We start from the raw sequence: 25,060 nt of genomic DNA on the forward strand, positions 1-25,060 counted from the left end.
GATCCTGGTAATCCTAATTAGGTTGCAAGATGAAAACTATGCCTGGGTGAGATGGGGGAACCAGGGACAATACACGGAGTCTATTAAGATTCAGTGGGGGGTTCGTCAGGGATGCGTCTTAGCTCCAACTCTTTTTTTCTTGTATGTCAACCAGGTAGCTGACTTATTGTGCTCTTCACCAGCTGATGCACCATGTCTGGCGAACCATAACATTTCCACACTGTCATTCGCTGACAATACTTTACTGGTTTCCAAAACACCGATGGGTCTCCAAAAACCTTTGAACCACTTTAAAGCTGTTTGCGAGGCACAGGGCTTGGTCATTATTACAACCAAAACCAAGCTAATGATGCTGAATCCGCACAAATCCTTTAAAGGAAACTTGTTCCTGGACAATGTCCCGCTCGAGAGGGTCATTCATTTGACTACTTGGGCATTAAACTATCAGAGAGAATGACTTGGAAGTTTCATTTAGACAAGGCATCCATAAAATCTACTCCGCTAACTGGGGCTCTGAGGATGGAGCATTGCTTATTGTATATCAGGCCTGTTGCTCCTGCCCTCAAATTGTACAGCTGCAAGGCCGTGTCCAGTGCCCTTTACGGGGCAGAACTGTGGGGCACTGTAGTCACTAACAAGCTCGCTGCTGTGGAAAAGAAGTTCCTCAGGAACTTGATATCCCTTCCCCTAAGCACGCCACTTTTTCTCCTCTAGCTTGACTTGGGTATTTAGTCTATCAACGACCTAGCGAGGCTCCGCCCATTGTTGTTTTGGCATAGATTGGTCACCACCCCTGATTTGGCCCCTTACGCTGCGGCCCTCTGTGAGGTTTCTAACTTGGATACCGCAAATAAAATTGGCTGGATTAGAGAAGTAAATGCTCTTCGGTCCAGCTTGGGTTGCCAAATCAGGTTATTGGCCATCTACCGTCCCATTCAAGAAGCCAAGTAAAACTCCTGTACTGGGCATGGGTTGATCACAACAATTCCCTGAACAGCCAACTTGGCAGCTTAACAGATGCTTTCACAGTTTTGACATCTAATTGCCACCTAGAAAGCTACTTTGATATCATTAAGATGCCAGCTGACAGGAAATTGTACACACAGTTAGACATGGCAAGCCCGTCTGCGCCCGTCCGCGCCCAGCCGTCGCCAGGCGCCAGAAATGCTGCCAGTACTTGCACAGAAAGGTTTGTCTATTCTGCAGCAGCCCTCGTTGGCATCCAAGGGGGGGGTCCACCATTGTAACCACGTCATGGGTATCATGCCAGAGAGGCCCTTCTGCTGTCAGTATTGTTGGTTCACCTCCTAGGCGCTCCTTCCTCCTACTACTTGCACCCCCCTGGCTCCACTACCAACACCAACCACACGGTGAAGCTGCTCCGCTTGAACTGTCTCTCGTTGGTTAAACATCATGCCGATATTTATGATCTTTTGCTGGACGAATCCCCAGACGCTCTTTTCCTCACAGAAACTTGGCTATCTGATACTAGTACGACAGAGCCTGGATTAGCTCTCCCTCCGGGATATAGTATCAAGATCCTTAATAGAGGGTCTAGGGGGGGCGGTATTGCAGTCATTTTTAAATCTCTCTACCTGTGTTCTTTTGTGAGGGAGTCTCTTGCAGGGTGTGAAGCTGCACGTTTTGGGATTTCGCTCAATCCCAACTACAACCTGTCAGGCCTGTTGATTTATCGCCCGCCGGGACCCTCTAAAGATTTTAGAACAGCTCTCATCGATGTTATAGGGCCTCTAGCCATGAGGGCTGCCAACTTTAGCATTTTGGAGGACTTGAATCTGCATCTTGATAGTCCTCATGATGTGGATATTGGCAGTTTTCTGGCAGATCTGGAGGCCTTTCAGCTTTGTCAACTGGTGCTGGGGCCTACTCATTCTGCAGGTCACTTGCTGGACCCTGTCTTCACTAACTTGGCCCTCCTGACGGTCTACCTCCCTCACCCTTTGTATTGGTCGGACCACTATCTCATAGTGATGACACTTTCTGGTGTGGCACTGGTGAGCAGGATGCCTCGTAAGCCTGTACTCAGGTGGCCTTGGCACAAACTTGAGGCTGTACATTTTCAAGAGCTTCTCTCCTCTACTCTACCACGTCTCCCAGCTGACTGTTATTGGGCGGACAAATCTGGGCGGTCTGGATTTCTGATGCGCTTGATCAACTCGTCCCAGCAAAATGGACTAAAGGTCCTAGCACCAGATCCAGTCCCTGGTATAACACCAAGCTCGCCTCCTTGCGCAAAGAGTGTAAGAGGCTGGAGAGAGCATGGAGAAGGAACTATGACCCCAATTTGAAAAAACTGTATGGTGCAGCTATTAAGCAATACCATGGGTCTATTCAAGTAGAACGGGCTATCTGTTGTGCGGAGGAGATCAAGTGCAGCACCAATCCATCGAAAAGTATCTTTTCGATACTGAAAGTTCTGCAATCACCTATTGTCTCGCCTGCTACTCTGTTGTCATCTAATGATCAATGCGATGCCCTGGCCCTTTTTTTTGTGGAGAAGGTGGAGAAGGTTTACCAATCCTTTCACCAGGTTGCATCAGTTCCCGTCCTCAATACCCGGCCCTCTACCTCATGCTCTCTGACTATTCTCCCCGCCATTTCTCAGCAGAAGATCTCAGTGATCTGCAGGCAGGTCAAGTCTGGTTTCCCCGTCTGACCCCCTGAAGCGGGCGTATGCATTGAGAATCCTTCCTGTGCTTATCCCCCCACTGTGCCATGTGATCAACCTTTCTCTCTCCACAGCGGCTGTGCCTTGCATTTGGAAACATGCTAAAGTGGTTCCTCTATTAAAAAAAACTACTTTGGATGCCACTAAGTTGGAGAGTTTCCGCCCCATCTCCCTCCTGCCCTGGATCTCGAAAATCTCAGAGGTCCACGGCAATGCTATTCTGACAGAATACCTGGAGTTTAATAATCTTCTAGACCCATCTCGGAAAGGATTCCGTCCTGGCCACAGCACGGAGTCCGCTCTGCTGGCGGTAACTGAACATCTGAGATGGGTTTTAGATGCCGGTCGCACGTCGGTGCCGAAACTGCTTGATCTCAGTGCCGCGTTCGATACGGTCTCATCAGATTTTGCTCAGGCGCTTGGAGGAGGCAGGCATAGCCGATGGCGCGCTGGCTTGGTTTACCTCTTTTCTGTCTAGACGGACTTTCCAGCTGATCGCCCCTCCTTTCTCATCTAGAGTCTATGCCGTTCCCTCAGGGTTCGGCTTTGAGTCCCACCCTGTTCAATCTGTATATGCAACCACTGGCAGCAGTGGCTAAGAACAGAGGGCTTACTGTGGTGTCGTATGCAGAAGATACCCAGTTGGTAGTCACTCTCACCGACGATACTACTCGAGATGCCTGCATGTTTCGCAGCGATCTCTAGGCTGTCGCTGGGTGGATGACTGACAACTTTTTACAACTCAACGCCAGTAAGTCCGAGGTTCTGTTACTGGGGAGAGACCCAGAGCTGTGGTGTGAGCACTGGTGGCCCGCCGTTCTGGGGGTGGCACCCGCCCCCAAACAGGTGGTAAAGAACCTGGGGGTCTGGTTGGACACTGCCCTTAATTTCAGAACTCAAACTAAGAAGGTGGCTGGGACGTGCTTTGGGCTGCTGCGGGGGCGTAAACCCCTTCTGGGCTTCTTTGATCCCTCAGCCAGGCAAGTTGTTGTCCAGGCTCTGATTTTGTCCAGACTGGACTATGCTAGCTCCCTTTACATCGGAGCCAATCAGACCGAAATTGTTAGACTTCAAAGGGTTCAGAACGCAGCAGCCCGAGCGCTCCTTGGCTTGCCAAGGCGTTGCTCTATCTCTAATGCTATTCATCGCCTCCATTGGCTTCCCGTTGCTAGGCGTATTGACGTTAAGGCCCTTTGCATCACTTTTAAAATTCTCAACTCCTCATCGCCCAGCATTCTGTCTGACCTGCACTCTTTTTATACTCCCTCCCGTCAACTTCGTTCCATGGGACAGAACCTGGTGGTTGTCCCTAGGGTGAGGGGGGCGCGTGCTGGTGGCTGCTCCTTTCGAGTGCTGGCTTCTAGACTCTGGAATTCCCTCCCCATCTCCATTCGTAGTCTTCAGCTTTATTTGCCCTTCCGTAACACGATCAAAACATTTCTGTTTCCTTCATTATAAGTTGTTCTGTTGTCTTCAACGGTACTAATCTGGTTTCAGCGGCGTGACGCCCCTTTGCTGGGGCAGCCATGTGCTTTACAAATCCGCCTAACATAACATAACAACATAACATAAACGCATTTACAAAGTCCTGGCAGATCAATAGATTCCAACCAAAGGGTTGTCCCTCCTATCTATGCACACACAAATAAATAGGTTATGTCCTTTTTGCCTGCACAGCATACGCGAAACCTAGGAGCAAGTGGCTAGCTCCGGTGTGCAGATAATTTGGGACTCGAAGTTCTAAAGTTTCCCTAAGGATACTAAAGACAGATGCCAGACCCCTTTTTGCCTTTGTCATTGTAAATTTAAGCCACGTTTGGGCAATCAGAAGGAGGGCACAGCTAACAGCATCGACTGGTTCTGATAGATAGATAACATGGAAATTGTATTGACCTGACAAACGTGGCCTAATAGTCAATGTTGATATGTGTAATATATCATATTTAAAATCTTGTTTTTATCTTAATATTTTTTGTATTTTATTCTGTTTATTGTTACTATAGTGCAAGGCCTTTATTCACTGAACAAGTGGTAAATATATTTTTTACTGTTCATCGGGTGGGCCATAAACCTGGAATTTGATCCTCACAAGTCCTGATAATGCATTAACACTTTAGTCCTATAGTCTTGTTGGAGAGATCCTGTACCATGAATTTGGGGGATTTGCAATACGTATGCCATGCCCATATTGTTTTATGATGTCAACTCGAGCGTTTTTAATCTTCTGATTGTATACTTGTTATCCGAATGCTCTTTTTTAGTTATGTATGATATATGCAAGATTTGTATATGGTGTATCTTTTATGGTTCTTGTAACCGAAATAAAGAATCTGATGATGACGACATACAATATTGTCATACGGCTCACCACAACTACGGACTTTCTACTGCAGAGTCGCTCACCTGCAGTGGGGATCCCTTGGAAGGCTCATTGTTTCAGACTCGACACACTCGCCTGTTCTGCTTTGGCGCCCACGAAGTGGTGCAATAGCGAAGTGGCTGCAGGACACCCCAGCGAGGAATAGACCTCTTAGGCCTTGACGACCACTGTGGATAGGCTCACCGCTACATACCAGACAACCTTGCCCGTTCTGCCTCGGCGCCCACGGAGGGCTGCGTAATCAAAGTGGCTACAGGGCGCCCCAGCGAGCAAGCTACCTCTTCTGCCTCGACGACTACGTTGGATAGGGGCGGTAGGTGCATCTTCCTGAACCCTCAGTCGGGCTGGTCCAACGTGAGTTTCTAGGGCACCAGAGGGGAATTGGCCAGCCTTCGGCAGGGTTCAGCCTGTGCTCTAGGGATCGGATGTCGGTGCCCAATCTTTGGTCTTCTTCAGGGCATGGCGTATCTTGTCCTGGCTGCCGACCTCGCTGCTGAATTTGGGTGCTTCTGCTCGTTCCTGCGGCCCTGACTGCCAATCGCATCTCTGTCTTGGGTGCTTCCACATTTTAAAGCGGCCCGGGATTCCGACCTCTTGGCTACCCCTTTGTTCCCCTGCATGTACCACAACCCGATTGTAGTTTTGAGGATCGTGGAGGTAATGACGACCTTCGTCTGTGCGGCCTGCTGAGAGTGCATAGCTCCGACTCGCTGGCGCTCCATTTGGGATTCATGATGCCCAATCTGCCAGGAGAGTGTGCCTGCTTCTGTGATTGTAGGGCCTGACGCGTTGACCTGTTACTTAGTTGCAGCTGCCATCGCAGAAATCAACTCTGGTTTGCCTGCAGCTGATGCCCTTCTATGACTAAGGAAGAGAAGCGGTTTCTGCCTTGCTCCTTACTAGCTTCCTTTTGCCCGGGTGCTAAGGAGTGACGCCTCCACTAGCTTTCTCCCTGGACCAGGAGATATTTTATACCTAAACCCTCCCTGCAACAATGGCGGCTCACTTTGAGCTGTGACGTAACTGCCTCCTGTAGACTCTGTGTTTTTTTTTTACTGGGATCCTCAAAATGGGGCCTCTCATGCATCTTCCATTCTCAAGCCACTACTCAAAATTACCTCGAAGATTGCCTGAACCTTGACTTTTTCAATAACTGAGCTAGGTACTTTCAGGGTCTTTCTTAAAACTGCCTTGATGTTCACTCTAGCAGGATTTTATCAAAATCAATGGAATAATTCCTTTCTCATCTTATGCCCCATTGAACCTGCAAACAGGGATTTGTCCGCCTTGTTCTCTCCTTACGCAGGCACAACTTCTGGTTCTGTCTCTTCTCGCCGCTCCTATATCGACAAGGCTAATATACTGACCTTTTGATGGACAATTTTTATTACACACCTTGAAGTCCTCAGTCAGCTAGGATGCATCACTGAAAAACTAGGTACTTGACTACTCTTCCTTCGCTGCCCCCTACGCCCCCCTTTATGGGGTCTTGCCCTCCTCAGTTTTACTCTCCTATTGCTTAATGTGATTTCCTTACCCAGTCTACCACTCCTCCTCATACTGTTTCACCCCTGCAGTTGTATTGTCTTTACGCAATGGTGAGCTGACTATCCCTCCCCTACCTTTTACCAGGACCCTATCCTAATTGGGTCTACCTTTCCTCCCCCCACTCTTTTGTTCCCTTAATCGCTCCCTCCTATGCACCACATTCATCATGGCACAAAATACTTATCATGCCCCCTTTGTTCAATCAGGCGTGAACTCTTTTAAGATTATCTTCCCCTCCAACCTATCGATAAATGATCAGAAGACTTTTAAACACAATATCTTCAAACGTTGGCCCGAAACACTTATATCGAACTCGTATATCTCCAGTAAGGGCACTGTAGTGACAGATCTCATCTTCTACACCAACAGAAGAGCGCAGTGGAGAAAGGCCCTCACTTCTATGCTACGTTCTAAACAGTTGACCAAAACTCTGCATGGCTTTAGTTTAACCATGCTTCCATCCCCGGCCCTTACAATAATGGTAATGTCCTTATTCAAGCCTCGTACTCGAACCTTAAGCGATATAACTATGCCTTCTTTATTTATTTTTTTTACATATTTTTATTGACTTTCCAAATATTAACATATCAAAAATGGATCTTCTCATGTACCACAATCATCGTCTATTGAATTCTACTACTGATGATATCACCAATCAAGTCGTGGTACATTCCTCCTCCTGTATCCCCCCCACCACCTGTGTGCCTCCATAACATAATCTTTCAGCTATTACTGGACATAAGAATCCCATGTATTAATGATCTTGAAACGGTTGCGTTACAGCACAGGTCAAAACATAGTTACTCAAAAATCACCATTGAGTCCATCAATCAAGTCCCGGTTCCCTCACCTTGAATCAACGCTTCTTGTGGGTCTTGCTCCTCTTCCAGTTCCGACCCCTCCCCTGATTCTGACTCTGGGGTCAACAATAGTCCAACTAAGACCTCCACACCCTCGCCGCCTCCAGCACCTTTTCATTCTTCGTTCTCAGGGCCTGTTGCAGCCTAAGCGCACTTTCACTCTGTGCCCATTTTAGCATCTCTGCTCGTCACTTTCCCAACCCTGGCCCCCTTGCCGACTTCCAGCGCATTGTGATTTCTCTTTTAGCCAATACGAGGCCCAGGTCTATAAACTTATTTGTCACTTTCGTTCTGGTGGTATGCGGGAACCAATGTAACAAACAAACTCCTACATCTAGTTCTAATGTCCAGTCTGTTAAATGGCACAGTAGATCCAATACCCCCTTACAATACGCTTCCTTGTACATCCCCACAACATGTGCTGAAAGTCCGCTCCCTCTAAATGACACCTCGGGCACTGAGCAGCTACCGACCCTAAGTATTGATTGAGCTTGGCCAGTGTCAAATACGCCCTGTGCAGGATGTATAATTGTGCCAGTTGGAATCTAGCATTCCTCGTACATTTCCAGGCCCTCATAACTAGCTGGTCCCACGTTGTCTCTGGAATTTCTCTACCCCGGTCACGCTCCCACTTCCCTTGCAACGTACGCAGTGGCTCCTGAGTTTCAGTTAACATGCGCCTGTAAAGGCATGTAATGGCTTTAACGGTTCCCACCGCCATCACCACATATTGGCACACCGTGGATATACGTGGTTCCGATAGACCCATCCGCCAATAACGCTGTATAGTGGAAACAAGCACTGAATGCAGCAAGTAGTCCCCCCGCAGTAGATCATATTTCGGTTGAAGGGTTTGAAACGGCAACAGAGTTTCATTTTCATAGAGGTCTCCCAGCACTTGAAGCCCTAGATCATCCCAGTTGGCTAGCGCAGCCCAGTCCCCGCCATGCGGTAAGGCCATACACATTCCCAGCGGTATCTCCGAGGCATACGGACGACTGAAACCAGACCTCCTCTGGCTCCGATTCCAGCATAACCGTAGCTTCTTCTCCTCCGCAGTGAGCAGTTCAAGCCGCATCTTCTGCCTGAGAAGTATAAAGATAAAACGTACCTAGGGATCCATCGCCCCTCAGGGCCATCCGGGCCACGGAATTCCCGAGCCACAGCCTGGGTGAGCCACTGCAACTGCGCCACAAGATAATACTATTCAAAATCCGGCATGGCCACTGTCAGCTCTCGGACGTATCATTGTAGCCATAGCAACTCACCGTCTTCCCGCTTCCCAGATAAATCCCACTGCCATAGAGCGGAGCTGCCAAAAAACGGAGCGAGATTCTAGGCGCCCCTCACACAGTGGTTTTCGCAAAAAAATGGAAAATGAATAACAATCCTCTAGAACTATTCTGAAACCACTCTGTTGTTTTTATTCACTGTATATAACTGTTCACCATACACCTTGCGCCGTCCACGCTGCTCTTACTGTCACTTGTGTCGCCGTAGTGTCACTCACTTTTGCACTCGTGCACCTTGTACAACCTTGGGCTGTCACGTACTATTTAATATTTGCAGTGTTGATATCAACTGTTAATTACAATTGCCCTATACTTCTCAGAATGCTTATAAAAATGATGCCTTGAGCACATATGAAAATTGAACTGAGTCTCCTTTCTCTGTTTGGATAATACTGTATAGATATCCTCAATAACTGTCTGCAAACAATACCGGTTGGGATATTGTTCCTTGTATATAATTCTCTACCCCAATCCCAACAAGGTTGATGGGTTTATACTCCTGTTATCTTTTACAAAAAATGGAGCCCGGCACCCAGACCGGCAACGTCTGAAAATAATTAATACAATAAACGCGGGCGCGCCACCATTTTCAGGAGTGCCACCCGACCCGCTACCGACATTGGCAGTGTACTCCAAAACCCAAAATTACCCCTGAGTCCGCGTATTGCCCGGCCTAAATTACCCTCCAACAAATCCTCCGGGGTGTGATAAAGGTTGGTGCCTAAATAAGGTAAACATCGGGGTTCCCAGCGGATGCCCGCCACATTCAGGGTATTCTGCACCGCTGGTGCGATCGGGAATAAACAGGTCTTTTCCCAGTTCACCTTCAGCCCCGAATACTGTCCAAACGCCCTAAGCAATGTTTGCGCTCCCTCTAAAGCCGCAGCCGTATTGGCGAGAGATCAACAGATCATCCTCATAAAGAGAAATAAACTGCTCGGCCCCTCGAAGAAATAATCCCGGATAATACCTCCCCAGTAGCGCATGAAAAGCCAGCGGCTCAATGGCCAATGCAAACAGCAGCGGGGAGAGCGGGCACCCCTGCCGCGTGCCCAGCCCCACTCTGCAGGCCAAGGAAATTGTCATGCTTGTCCTCACCGAGCCATTGCCGAGTTATAAACGAGTTCCGTCCATCCCACAAAGACGTCCCCAAGCCCAAACTTGCGGAGGACCCTATACAAGTACGGTCACTCCAGGCTGTCAAACGCCTTCTCAATATCTACTGAGAGCACCGCCGCGGTCGGGGCCTCCCTGTGATCTTCCCCTAATACCCGCATTAGCCATCGCACATTCATCGCAGTATTGCGTTTTGGGATAAAACCCGCCTGGTCCGAATGGACCAGTTGTGTCATGTAAGGGAGGAGTCGAGCCGCCAGAATCCCACTCAATATTTTACAGTCAACCGACAGCATAGACAATGGACGGTAGGCCGATCTAGCCAATGGGTCTTTACCCGGCTTCAACAAGGGGATAATGATAGCCTCACGAGCAGAGTCCGGTAACCTCCCCACTTCCCGGGCTTCTCGATAAACCACCAGCACTTTGGGGACCAGAACATCAACATAAGTAGAGAAAAACTCCACCAGCAGGCCGTCTGCCCCTGGCGTCTTCTTGCGTGCCATTTGTTTTATTGCACAGCGTATTTCCCCCACTGTGATCTCCTGCCCCAACTCATCTCTCTGGTTGTCCTCGAGGTGCGGCAGCTGCACCTCAGCCAAGAACTCCTCCAATCCCTCAACTGGATCTCGCAATTTACTCTCATAGAGGGCCGTATAGAATGCCAAAAACAACTCATTGATCCCTCGCTGTGTGTACTCCCCGCCGGGGAGGTCAGAGCAAACACCGGTTTCCCCCTTGGGGCCGGAATGGCCAGCCACGCCAACAGGGTGCCCACCCTGTCCCTTTCCGCGTGCGCCCGCACCAAATATTTTTTGTAATCAAGGCAGTGCAGCCTCTCTACCTGTGCCACCACCCCCTCTCTTGCGGCCAGTACTTCGGCTTGGGCTCCCTGGTCCTCCGAGTGGGCCCTCTCCACACGACGAAGTCGCAGCTCCTACTTCTCCATGTCCTCTAGCAGAGTCTTCCATACTCCTGCCGACTTAGCTATGCACAGGCCCCGTACCACCACCTTAAAAGAGTCCCACTCCAAGGCCCGAGTCGACGCTGTCCCCTCATTTCCAAGAAAATATTGCTCTATGTCCTCCTGCACCTCTGTACGAAATACTTGGTCTTCCAAAGCCTCTGGGCATAATCGCCAAGTAGGTATTGCAGGCCTTTCCCTGGACCACCTTAACACGAACAAGAGCGGATTATGATCCGATATTGTTTTCGCCAGGTATTCATTATGGCGGACCAGCGTGTGGACATCCGAAGAACACAACACCGCATCCCACCGGACGTGCAAGTCATATAAAGTAGAATAATAAGAATAGTCCTGTTCGCCCAGATGCTGCGCTCGCCAAGTATCAATTAGGCCCCACTCAGCTTGCCAGTCTCGCCGAAGCCTAGAGAGCTTATGGACAGGCGCTCGGGGCAGTGGCGGATGCGACCTATCCATTTCAATATCCGTGACTGTGTTAAAATCCCCCCCCAAAAATCACCGAACCCATCAGAATTGACGCCAGCTTTCCCGACAACTGGGCGAAATAGGCCTTCTGGTTCACAATAGGGGCGTACACACATAACTATGCCTTCTTGAGGATTATGAACACACTAACTAACTCCGACACTTCCACTCGCAGTCAGACTGGGCCACTCACATGTTCTGCTCCCGAGATGATAGACTGCCCCTCCTCCCCTTTTCCCGCGCTCCAGTCTGTTAAAAAAAAAACCCCACAGCTCTACCCAACATAACGGAGGTTATTTCTACTTCCCACACCACTAACCCAGAACATCGCATTTCTGCCTCGCGCAGTGAGGGTTTAACTGACCTGAGTATCACCCACCTTGCGGCTGCCCGCACCACTATTCCTCCTTTACCTTGCCTTTCCTCTTATCCTCAGTTTCTTGTGTCACCCACTGCTCACTCCATTAACTCGGGCGATGGACACCCTACCAACTCTAACAGTCAGGTCGGCTCGGATATTCTTCCCGTAGGCCCTGGATCTTCCAATTGCAGGGCCCGAAACCTAGTTCCTGTCTCCTGTCCGCTGACCAATAACCGACACTCACCCACACTCTCATTACGTGCTTCTACCTCTCCTAATTCCACTCTGCCTTTACCTATTTCCACTTCAGGCTCTGATTCCTGTCTCGAGTATGATTCTATCTCCCTCTATTACTGTGCCAATGGTCCTGTGCAACCCTCTTTTACCCCTCTCAAGGCCGAACCAGTCCTACCTTCACTTACTAATCCTGCGAATAAGTGCATGAACAATCCCTGCCTTGAGGAGAGGATTGCGGACCTCAAGTATGATATGTTGGTTGTCAAAGAGATGGTGCAAAGCATACTTCAGTTCACCTTGAAGATGGAGAAATGTCGGGTCAAACCCCTGGCTCAGAGGAATGATATTTACAACTCACATAATCTGTTCTACTCAGCTAATGACCATCCCGCTTTCTGCTCCTATCTTAGTTACAGCTGGCGCTCTAGGCCTTTACCTAATCATCACTCTAGGCCCCACAGACCCATACCTCCGCTATCTGAAGAAGACATTCTCGCCCTTCTTGTGTCTTACACTGACTCCAGGACGGTCTCCTCCTCCAACTCTACTCTCAACTTCCCCTCAATCATTGTGGACCCCTACAGGGAACAGAGTCTTTAGCTCAGGAAGGTGGAAAACATACTTCACAAAACCACATCTCTTCAAGAAGTGGTCTCTTCCAATCTGCACGTCAAATCAATGCTACTCAACTGTAGATCAGCTGTGAAACATGCAGCTGATATTTCAGAACTCATCATTGTGCAAAACCTGGACCTTCTGATCCTCACTGAAACCTGGCTCCATGATACTTCTTCCTCAATTCTTGACATCCTAATCCCCCCTGGCTACTCCATTCTCAGAAGTAATCAACTTGGTAAAACAGGGGGGGGGGGGGGCATTGCTTGCATTCATCGTTCTAACCTCACAGTAAAACAATCTTTATGGGCTGTTTCATCCTCCTGTGAACAGCTAGTCATTGAAATCTGGAACAAAGGCAAGATGATTTGTGTGCTGCACTCGATCTATCACCATCCTTGTGACAATCTGTTCTTCATAGAGCCAGTCATGGAGGTCATTAGCACAAACTCTGCCACATATTCCTCGGAGACTTCAATCTTCATTGGAATGACACAAATGATCCCATTGTCTGTTCCTTTAAAACTTTCCTCTCTGACATTAACCTCTCACAGCTCTGTAAAGGTCCTACACATAATAAAGGCGCCAATCTCGACCTCTTCATTGCCAAAGACAACATCATGCAAATAGGGGACATCTTACCCAGTGACTGGTCTGATCATTTTCAAATTCCCTTCCTCATTTTAGATAAGGGCTTGGGTAGGCAGGGTCAAGCAACACAACTGACTTGTAATATGAGAGACATCAACATGCTAACTTCAATCCCCAAAAATAGACTACAGCCCCCCAAATATTACCAACCTTGACGATCTTTCTGATCATTACATTAATATGTTGTCTAACATTTTTGACTCTATTGCTCCGAAGCAGCGCAAAAGGATTCCAGTCAAACTTTCCAAACCATGGTTAAATTGTTCCCTAAATGATGAACGGCGCACTCTTAGACTCTCTGAGAGACTCTGGAGAAATACGCCATTCACCACTAATCTCACTCAACTGAGAAAAGTGAGAAGCGCCTACAAAAAAAGACATCCGCTTGGCGAAAACCGACCACTTCAGAACTCAATTGGATGGAGCTAAAAATAGACCCAAAAACTCTTTGAAATCATTAAAGAACAATCCAACCAGTCTCCTAACCAGAACTCTACTCCTATATCCCTGCTCCCTAGTGGTGAGGATTTTACAGCTCACTTCTCTGACAAAAACAAGGAAAATAGAGTTGGAGCTATTACCGGAAACCCCAACTTTGTTACCTAAAAAACCCTGCAGGTTCAGTGGAGCCGGCAGAATCCTCGACAATCTCCTTGCCTTGGGCTGATCTCTCAAAAACAACGCCTCTGGAGCTGTTATCTCCTACAAGACTGCACTGAGCTCCTTCACAACATGGCATCCCTCAAACCCTCCTATCATTTTCTGATCTTTCACCCACCAAGCTCTTTAAAGATTTAAACTCGGCCATTCTCCCGTTTTGGTCCAGGATCATTCATTAATCACTCTTACAGGGAAAGATTCCTGACTGCCTAAAAGTTGGGCAAGTTACTCCCATTCCTAAGAAGCCCAACATGGACCTATCAGATCCAAACAACTTTTGACCTATTACCAGCAGTATGACCCAACTAAATTGCTTGAAAAATGCGTCCAGTCGCTGTTCTGCAACTACATTGAGAAATATCAACTCCTTGACCCTCATCATTCAGGCTTCAGATCAGGGCACAGTACTGAAACTGCACTAACTCACTGGACTAACGCACATTGTTGATGACGCTGTTAGAGCCCTTGACCAAATTGTCCCTTGTCTCCTGATACTTCTGGACCTGTCCTCCGCCTTCAATACCATCAAACATGAAAACCTGATTGATCTTCTACTACACAGGATGGGTTTCTCGGGCCCGGTCCTAAATTTACTTTGCCTCCTTCCTGCACAACCACACGCAAAGGATCAAAGTTAATCATGCCCTTGCTTCCAGTAACCCTGTCATGATTGGAGTCCCCCAAAGATCTGACCTCTCGCCCACTCTCTTCAACTTTTTTATGGAATCATTTGCTGTCATTCTGAACCGAGCGAAATTTCAATACCACATGTATGCGGATGACACACATCTGTACCTGAAGATCTCCTCTCAAGAAGACATAAAAACATTAAAAGCTGCACTTGCACAAACCCAACAGTGGTTAGCTCAGAACCATCTGCTACTAAATATTCTCAAAACTGAATTTCTTTTGTTCTCCCCACCCAATCACTCGGCTCCTACCCTTGACTGGATTAAACACCTAACTGCTCTGAACTGCCCACATCATGTTTTAGACTCTGCCAAATCTTTAGGTATCTCCTGGAAAACACTTAAAAATGCAAGCACACATCAGTGCTATTACTAGGGGAGCCAATTTCCAACTAAACACACATAAGAGAATCAAACCTTTCCTCCCACCCGAAGATCTCAGGCCAGTGGTTCAATCCCTGATTATCCTAGATTGGAATATGGGCTGGTGACCCTTGCTATACTTCCCAAAGCTAGCTTGGCCCCACTCAGAGCTACCCTGAATGTATCAGCTAGACTTATAATAGGCTCGAGAAAATATGACCACATTTCCCCCGACCTTCTGCAACTACATTGGCTATCTATTAAAGCCAGACTTTGACTCAAGATAGCTTGCCTAACTCATAAAGCCATACACTACAACACCCCGTACTACCTAGCAAATAAGCTTGAGCTATCAGGCTCCAGCTGTAACCTCAGATGTACGTCCACCCTTCTCTTGAAACCTCCAAGATTCACAAAGAAAAAATTGTACAACTGTGCTTTCACTGGTCTTGCTCCGAGAATCTGGAATTCATTGCCATCCGAGTCAGATCCAATCCTTCCACTACACCCTTTAAAAAACAGGTCAAATGACTACCACTGAATGAACGTTAACTCCCTCTTCCTGTGATCATGCTCTTGTGTTGTTAATAATCTAATTCGTGTGGTACTACACTGATGCCTTATTGTATGTTTTTACCTTATTTTGATCTAGTCCTCGACGGCTCCTTAACTGCATTAACTGATGATCCTCGCTCTTGTTTTTATTAAAATTCCCAGATTCATATTGCTCTTGTTTGGTGTGTTCTATTTTATGATGTTTTACTCTGCATGTTCTAAGGCAACGTTGATACCCCCTACTCTTTACCTGTCACGATTCACTCCCTGTGCTCTCGTGCCCACCACCAGGGGGCGAAATTGTGAGGCTTTCCAGTGTACTAATATGCCTCCAGACACTCCTCTGTATGCATATCCTTACTTCCAGGCATTTGGACATAATTTAGGAATTGACATCCATTCTCAATCCATGCCGGGTTTTGTGGAAGCCAGTCTGCTCATGCTGGAAACGCTATTACCTAGAATTCCCTGCTCTCTACTTCGTTTCTACCCCTGCAGGCCAAGGATGGGTGGAGGAATTCAGCTCACCTGTGGCTGGCTACTGCTAGCCTGCTCACACCTGATGCATATGATTACTGTGATCTCTTTTAAGCCCCAGCTCCCTTCAGGCCATGGTTGGTCATTGTAGCTGTGTACCGGTGAGACAAATCCTTGTTTCCTGTGCTCCCTGAACTATTGATATTCCTTGATTCTTGAGCTATAGTTAATCCTTGTTCCTTGATTCCTGAGCTATAGCTATTCCTTTTGCCTGAATTAGCACTGCCTGCAGTTCTACCTTGTTTTCTGAGTTCCTCAGCTATAGCTATTTCTTGTATCTGAATTAGCACTGCCTGCATTACTACCTTGTTTCCTGCATTTCTGAGCTATAGTTATTCTTTGTTCCTGGGCTTCAGCTATTTTCTTCTTCCTGATTTGCACTGCATCCGGTCATGCTTCGAAGTCGAAAAAGAAGCATAAGAAGCGAAGGCATGAATCTCGGCATCACTCCGGTAAGGATTCGGACTCGAGACCGAAGTCGCCAAAGAGGAAGCATTGGAAGGATGTGGTGTCACCATCACCAGAGGTCTTGGATCCAGAAGGTGAGGCTTCGCCTTCGGAGTCGCAGGTTCAATCGCCGACTCCGGGTCTGAATCCGTCTCAGGCACCGTCTCCGGCTCGAGAGGATGAAGAAGTCATCCTCTCGATGGCACGACTCACCTTTCCCAGCTCCAGGTCAAGACCCTACTGCGTTTTTAAACGCTATGTATGGTGTCTATTCTAGAGCATGGTACCCCTCTGGTGCACCTTTGGGTCCTATGGGTCCTCTGGCGTATAATTTAGGAGTTCCCCACTCCTATGCTCCAGCTCCCTTTATGCCATTTATGCCGGCTCCGACGCCGCCTTGGCATTACTCGGCACCGCCGAGGTCGTCGACGCCGATACCGACGTCGCCGGCTCCAAGTCGACCTCGAGAACAGCGCCCTGGGCCTACGGATTCGATATCGACGTCGATACCGGCTCCGTCGGAGTCATTCACGGATCCAACTGCGTGGCTGTTGAAAGAGAGATCCAGAAGGGATGCTCAGCGCCTCATAGCGGAGAAAAGATATCGAGAAGCTTAGGCTGAGATGGAAGAAGGTGAGCTTCAGGAGGACTGTTTTGAAGATCTAGGAGAAGCTAGTGGTTTGGAACTTTCTCCTGAATGGGAGCTGCCATCTGTGTCTAATGCCCCTTCAAAGGATGTTAGGCAATACCACATGGTCATGAGGAAGGCTGCAGAACTTTTAAATTTAACCTTGCCTACAGGGGAATATAAATCCAATCTCTTGACTGAGGTTCTCCATTCCCCAAGTTCTGTTATTGAACCGTTGCTTCCCTTTAATGAAGCATTAACTGAACCTATTTTGGAGGTTTGGAGCAAGACTCTTACTGCTCCTGCAGTGGCTAAAAGTGTTGCAAGGAGGTATAGAGTTGCACCTGGGGATCCTGAGTTTTTATCCTCGCATCCTTTGCCTGAAAGTCTGGTTATTCAGGCAGCCTGTTCAAAAAAGACTGTGGGTGCTTTCCCTCAAGTGCCTGGGGATAAGGAATCCAAGAAACAAGATCAGACAGCAAAGAAGTCTTTCTCTTCAGCAAGTATGGCTTTAAAATCGACTAATGCCACTTGCCTTATGGGTAGATACATTCATGCCCTGATGGATTCTTTGCGATTGTTGGCTCCTAAAATTCCTGATGACAACAGGAAGGATTTTGAGGAGGTATTGGCTGATGTGCAGGCGGCTGCACGTCAAGTGATCCAGAGTGGACTAGACACCGCTGATTCTGTTGCTCGCATCATGGGAACTGCTGTTGCCTCTAGAAGGGCTGCCTGGCTGAAGTCATTAGACTTTTCGGCGGATGTTCAGTCTGCATAATTGGATTTGCCTTTCGATGGTATTGGTCTTTTTGGTAAAAAAAGTTGATGCAGCCTTGAAAAGATTTAAGGACAGTAGGGCTACTGCCAAATCTTTGGGGCTGCAGACTAGAGGTTCATCTACCAAAAGGTTTAGGGGTTTTGAACGTTTTTCATTTCGTCCCTACCGTCAAGGTCAGCAGCAGCAGCAGCAACAGCAGAATCCACTGTATAAATCATACAGGGGTAGGCAAAGAGCTCGTCCACGAGGACGTCAAGCCTCCTCCTCCTCCACCTCTTCCAACCCCCCAGCCACAGAAAAGCAGCCCTAGATCCGCCATTCCGGATCATGTGGGCCCAGTGGGAGGCCGGCTTACCCATTTTCTACAGGATTGGGAATCGGTTACATCAGATCTTTGGGTTCTCAATCTCGTAGAGAATGGGTATGCTCTTCCCTTTCAGGAATTTCCTCAGAATTACCCTCCTAGCCTAGGTTTCTGCAGGAGGAACACCTGTTACTCCTGCAGGAGGAAGTCCAGACATTGTTAAGGAAGTTTGTGATAGAGATGGTTCCAGAGCAGGAAAGGGGTCAGGGGTGCTACTCCCGGTATTTCCTGATCCCCAAAAAGGATGGCAGGCATCGTCCAATCTTGGATCTCAGGATCTTGAACCTTTACCTAAAACAGGAGAAGTTCAAGATGCTCACCCTTGCACAGGTTCTTCAGGCGCTGATGGAAGAAGACTGGATGGTGTCAATAGACTTGCAGGATGCATATTTTCACTTCCCTATCCTGCAGTCACACAGGAAGTATCTCCTTTTTACGGTGGGATCGCAACATTACCAGTTTGTGGTTCTACCGTTTGGTATTACTACTGCGCCTCGAATCCTCACCAAGGTGATGGCTGTGATGGCGGCACATCTCAGAAGATCGGGGATACCAGTATTCCCGTATCTGGACGATTGGCTGATCAAAGCAGAATCTCCAGAGAAGGTGCTCCATCATCTGCATGTGACAACTCAGTTGTTGTACAGGTTGGGTTTTTCGATAAATTTGCCCAAATCTCACCTTGTGCCCTCCCAGCGCAACCTGTTCATAGGTGCGGTACTGGATACAACTGTGTGTTGTGCATTCCCTCCTCCACAAAGGATTCGCGACATACAGGAGTTGATTCCTTTATTTCACAATGGAGCGGTCGTTCCAGTCCTGAAGGTCCTTCGCCTGCTCGGTCTGATGGCTTCCTGCATTCTGTTGGTCAACAATGCACGCTCGCACATAAGGGCACTCCAGTGGTGCCTCCACAGGCAGTGGTATCAACGGATATCTCAGGGAGTCTGTGAGGATCTCCAGAGAAACTGCAGCGGATCTGTCTTGGTGGGGAGTGGAAGGCAACCTGTCTCCAGGGAAGCCTTTTCAACTGCCCCCAGCTGTGGCCACAGTGATAACGGATGCATCCACTCTAGGGTGGGGTGCTCATCTGGGGGATCTGGAGGTCAAGGGTCTTTGGTCTCCAGAGGAAAGGTTGCTTCACATCAATCTTCTGGAATTGCGGGCTATACGTCTGGCGCTTAAGGCCTTCCTACCTTCCCTTCACGGTCGGTCGGTTCAGGTCATGACGGACAACACCACCGCGATGTGGTATGTCAACAAGCAGGGAGGAGTAGGGTCGCAGTGTCTCTGCAGAGAGGCTCTGCGTCTCTGGTCCTGGGGGCTGAGGATCATCAGATTTGTCAGATGGCAAATCATCTGGACGGAGTTCTGAACGTGCGTGCAGACTGTCTCAGTCGGCAGTTCTCAGCCGACCACGAGTGGAGGCTTCATCCAGAGGTGGTTCGTCACATCTTTCGGATGTGGGGAACTCCTCAGGTGGACCTGTTCGCCACTCGCGAGAATGCTCACTGCCCGTCATTCTGCAGCCTCCAGTATCCGCTGCAGGGAGCCTTGGGGGACGCGTTTCAGTTGAGTTTGGACTCGCAACTCCTTTACGCGTTTCCTCCCATACCCTTGATTCCTCGGGTTCTGAGGAAAATTCGCCAAGACCGGGCCCAAGTTATATTGGTCGCCCCGGATTGGCCAAGAAGGGTGTGGTACATAGATCTTCTCCACCTCTCCTCTTGCCCGCCGCTCCGTCTCCCTTTCAGGGTAGATCTCCTCTCTCAGATGGAGGGGTAGGTTCTGCACCCCCACCTCCAGACCGTACACCTTCATGCCTGGAGATTGAACAGGGCAACCTGAATTACTTTTCTCTCCCACATGATGTGGTGGATGTCATTCTTTCGGTCAGACGTGACTCCACCAAATCAATCTATTCATACAGATGGTCTAAATGTGTTACTTGGTGTGGAGAGAAATCTGTTGACCCTTTGAAGGCTTGTTTGTCTGATATTCTGCAGTTTGCTCTTTCTTTGGCGCAGCAAGGGTTTGCTGTTGCCACAGTTAAGGGTTATCTTTCGGCTTTGTCGGCTTTTCTCTGTTTGCCGGATCAGCCGTCATTGTTCAAATCTCCTGCGGTTTTAAGATTTTTGAAGGGCCTTACAAATAAATTTCCTCCTACTCCCTTTATTGTGCCTCAATGGGACTTAAATCTGGTGCTTACTTTCCTGATGGGTTCTCCTTTCGAACCTTTGCACAAGTGTCCCATGAGGCTTTTGTCTTTTAAGACGGTCTTCCTTGTTGCAATTACCTCGGCAAGGAGGGTAAGTGAGCTTCAAGCTCTTAGTTCAAAACCCCCATTCTTGACCATTTATGCTGAACAAATGGTTCTTAGGACCAGGTCTGCTTTTCTGCCTAAGGTGGTAACTCCCTTCCATCTAGGACAGTCTATTACCCTTCCTACCTTCTATCCTCCCCCTCACCCTTCCAAGGAGGAGGAGAGACTTCACCGCTTGGACCCGAAGAGGGCGGTGAGCTTCTACCTGGACAGGACAAGAGAGTTCAGGGTGGATGACCAGCTGTTTGTTGGATTTGCTGGTTGCAAGAAAGGAAAAGCTGTGCACAAGTGCACTCTTTCAAGATGGATCATACTATGCATCAAGATCTGCTACTCCCTGGCGGGTAAGGAACCTCCAGAGGGTATTAGGGCTCATTCTACTAGAACAAAGTCTTCAACATCTGCTTTGTCTTAGGGGTGTGCCTGTTGAAGACATTTGTAGAGCGGCAACTTGGGCCTCCCTCCACACTTTTTTTTTTCTTTTTTTAATTTTTTTTTAATTGAAATAACAAAAAACACAACAAACGTCACAAGGCAGTAATGACAATTGAGCAGTCAATAACCATAAGAAAAGGGGGGGGGGAGGGGGCAGCGAGGAGAAAGGCAATAATAGCTGTAAATTCAATAAGTGGAATGTCAATCATGGGGACAAAGCGACATCAGGGAGTAAAGCATGTGGGGGGGGTGCAAACATCTCCACGATAGGAGTTCCACTGCGACCAAATTCTACTCCATTTCTTGGGACGACCCCGTGATAGGTAAACAGTTTTCTCCCTAAACATGCACCAGTCCATGTTTTCCTTCCAGGACAATACAGTAGGCGGCCTGTTGGAACCCCACAGCTGTGCAATGTCTCTTTTCGCAATCATATTGCCCAGGGTCACCCAGGCGGTCTGAGCCGTATTATAGTCAGTGGGCTCCCAGACATTAAGGAGACAACGCCTGGCTTCGGGAGGTAATGCAACACCAGTCACCCTTTCCATTACCGCATGTACACGGGACCAAAATTCACACACCACCGGGCATTCCCACAGAATATGGAGAAAGGTGCCAACCATGCCACATCCACGCTTACACAGACCATCCACAGAATAACCCATGCGAACCAGACTCGGACCAGTGACATGCACACGATGGAGGATCTTGAGTTGAACGAATCGAAGGCGGGCTGGTATGGCGACCTCCTTGGGCGAGGACAAGGCGGACTGCCAGTCCTCATCATCCAATTCTAGACCATCTGCGGTCCACGAGGCCCTGAGGCGCACAAGCAGATCAGCCCTATTGTTTATGAGCTTCTTATAAATCAGTGAAATTGTGCTATCGGGTACATGTCCATCAAGGATACGATCCTCGAGGGGAGGGGCTCAGGAAGGTCCATACCCACGGTGAAAACTGACAATAGGGCATGCCGGACCTGGGCACATCGGAAATATTCCCTATCCCCCAGGTCGTATTCAGCCTGTAGCACCTCAAAGGACTTAACGTCCCCTTTGGACCAGAGATCCCCCACCTTGCTGATACCAATCATGTCCCATTTATCAAAACCTTTCGTTCGCCATAAATTACCCAAACAGTCAGAGTCATACACGGGGGTCGCACGAGTAAATCTGTCATTCCATCCAAGAGCCGCAGTCGCATCACGCCACACTCGTACCGCAATTTTAGTGGGTCCTGTAAGCGATTTACAGAGCCTTCGGGAATAAAGCGCCCTGTTGAAGTTTCCCCCCGCCAAAAGGTGCATATCCATTGCAATGGCCGGGGCCGGACCGCGGGCATAAGTCGCGTGGTTAACCGCACTTAGCTGGGAAGCCCAATAGTAGCGATTTTGGAAAAGGGGGGTGGTGATGGACAGAGTTTCTGAATGATGCAGAATACTCTTACCAAGTCAAGAGATCATGGTTTTAATCCATCACCGTTTTTTAGCTCAATGCACCATCCCAGCTCAGAACCTGGCTATATGCAAATTAGTCTGTTCCTGTCCCAGTGCATGATGGGAACAGGGCAAACCAAACTACCAAGCCAATTCTTATACTGGTAAGGAAACAAGCTTCCGGGGACCGGTTTCTGGCATCACAGCCTTCTTCGGCCCGGCTTGCTTGAATCCTGATGGTGCAATGAGCAAGGGACTCACGTCTGAGCATACCCTCCCACACATAGTGTGGATAAACCGATTTTGGAAAAGGGGGGTGGTGATGGACAGAGTTTCTGAATGATGCAGAATACTCTTACCAAGTCAAGAGATCATGGTTTTAATCCATCACCGTTTTTTAGCTCAATGCACCATCCCAGCTCAGAACTTGGCTATATGCAAATTAGTCTGTTCCTGTCCCAGTGCATGCTGGGAACAGGGCAAACCAAACTACCAAGCCAATTCTTATACTGGGAAGGAAACAAGCTTCCGGGGACCGGTTTCTGGCATCACAGCCTTCTTCGGCCCAGCTTGCTTGAATCCTGATGGTGCAATGAGCAAGGGACTCACGTCTGAGCATACCCTCCCACACATAGTGTGGTAAACCGATTTTGGAAAAGGGGGGTGGTGATGGACAGAGTTTCTGAATGATGCAGAATACTCTTACCAAGTCAAGAGATCATGGTTTTAATCCATCACCGTTTTTTAGCTCAATGCACCATCCCAGCTCAGAACTTGGCTATAACGCAGACACAAGATTTAGTCCAATTAATAACGAGACCCGAGTTCTTCCCGAAGGAGGTCAGAACATCGAAAAGCACATTGAGAGACTTCCGAGGGGAGGTAAGGTACAAGAGGATGTCATCCGCGTAAAGCGAGATACGGTCCTCATAGTCGGGAGTCCACCGAATGCCCCTCATGGAAGGCTCCCAACGGAGCCACTCGGCCAGCGGTTCCAAAGCGAGGGCGAAGAGTAACGGAGACAGTGGGCAACCCTGCCAGGTACCCCGCCCGAGCGCAAAGGCCCCGGACACCTTACCATTAACCACCACCTGTGCCAGGGGCTCCTCATAAAGAAGCTTAACCCAGGCGATACACACCGGCCGAACCCAATCTTCGAGAGGGCAGCCCAAAGGTAGGGCCACTCAATGGTATCGAAAGCCATCGTAGCGTCAAGGGAAACCAAAATGGCCGACTCAGTGAGAGTCGCAGCCCTCGCGAGAACTCCGTGGAGTCTCCGCAAATTAAGGGCGGTGTTACGATGAGGAATAAAACCGGACTGATCCGGATGGACCAAGTCCCCGATAACCGTAACCAAGCGGGTAGACAACAGTTTGGCAAGAATTTTGGGTTCTGCGTTAAGCAATGAAATGGGTCTATACGAGGCATAGCGATCACGAGGTTTACCTTCCTTGTGGAGAACCACAATGGTAGCAAGCCGCTGATCCGCGGGCAAGGAACCAAAGTCCAAAGCCTCCAAGAACATCCCCTTTAAATAGGGTGCCACGGTGTCGGGTCGCAGCTTATACAATTCGATGGGTAAGCCATTGGGGCCCATTGCTTTACCAGAGCGGAGGGAGCGGATAGCCCCCGCGATCTCGTCTACCGTGATGGGCGCGTCCATGAAGTCTCTGTCGTCCTCTGAAAGACAGGGCAACGCAATGTCCCGAAGAAGTAACCGGGAATCCTCCTCGTCTCTAACGGAGACCGAGGCATACACAGTTCGAAAGTGGTCAACAAAACAATCAAGGATCCCAACAGGATCAGTAATACGCTCACCATCCAGCCTCTCGATCACAGGGACAACACGATTCTCTCTCTCTTTCTTATCCAGCCACGCAATCAATTTCCCAGCCTTGTCCCCCACGTCATACAACCGGCCCTGTTGCTCACTGTACATCACTTTAGCCGCATCAGTAACGAGGGCTTTGTAATCAGCCTGCTTCAAACTGAGGGAATGCGACACCAAATGTGACACCCCAGAACAGAGGTCATTCTCAAGTGTAGTGATATCCGTTTCAATCCGCACAATCTCCTCATATTTAGCCTTCTTTGCAGCAGCAATAAGTGAGAGTGACTGCCCACGGATAACCGTCTTGAAAGCCTCCCACAGCGAAACAGAAGAAGAACAGACCCCACATTGTCATTGAAGTAATGGTCAATAGCTTTAACAATTTCAGAACGGGTCTTAGGATTACGGAAATACCAAGGATTGATGGTGGCCATCCTACCCGCACTGCCAGCCCCAACCCGAAACCGAAGCCACAAAGGAGAATGGTCCGATATGCCTCTGGGAAGATGACGAACCTCATCAATGAGGGAAGATTGGGCTGAGGGCATCAGACTACCATGCGCCCCGGAGTGAAAGGTGTACTGAAGCTGTGTGGGATGCAGCAGTCTCCAGCTATCAATGAACCCAAAAGTTTTCAGCAGATCACTTAGCCACATCTGAGATCTGGCCACTCCCGGGGCTGAAAACGGTCAGCAGTACCAGAGACAACGGAGTTAAAGTCCCCACCAAGGATAAGAAACCCCTCGGGCAACCCTAGCACAACCTTACCCACATCAGCATAAGTAGGGGCCTGTAGGCCCGGAGGGACATAGA

General features: G+C 48.7%; 1 protein-coding gene across 1 annotated transcript in view; it reads left to right on the forward strand.

Moving 5' to 3' along the window:
• Positions 1–25,060, forward strand: part of DHTKD1 (dehydrogenase E1 and transketolase domain containing 1) — a 1,484,612-nt gene that overhangs the window by 463,268 nt on the left and 996,284 nt on the right. The gene's annotated exons all lie outside the window — the stretch shown is intronic.

The sequence above is a fragment of the Lissotriton helveticus genome, chromosome 1_1 (assembly GCF_964261635.1).
Source record: "Lissotriton helveticus chromosome 1_1, aLisHel1.1, whole genome shotgun sequence".
NCBI classification, from domain to species: domain Eukaryota; kingdom Metazoa; phylum Chordata; class Amphibia; order Caudata; family Salamandridae; genus Lissotriton; species Lissotriton helveticus.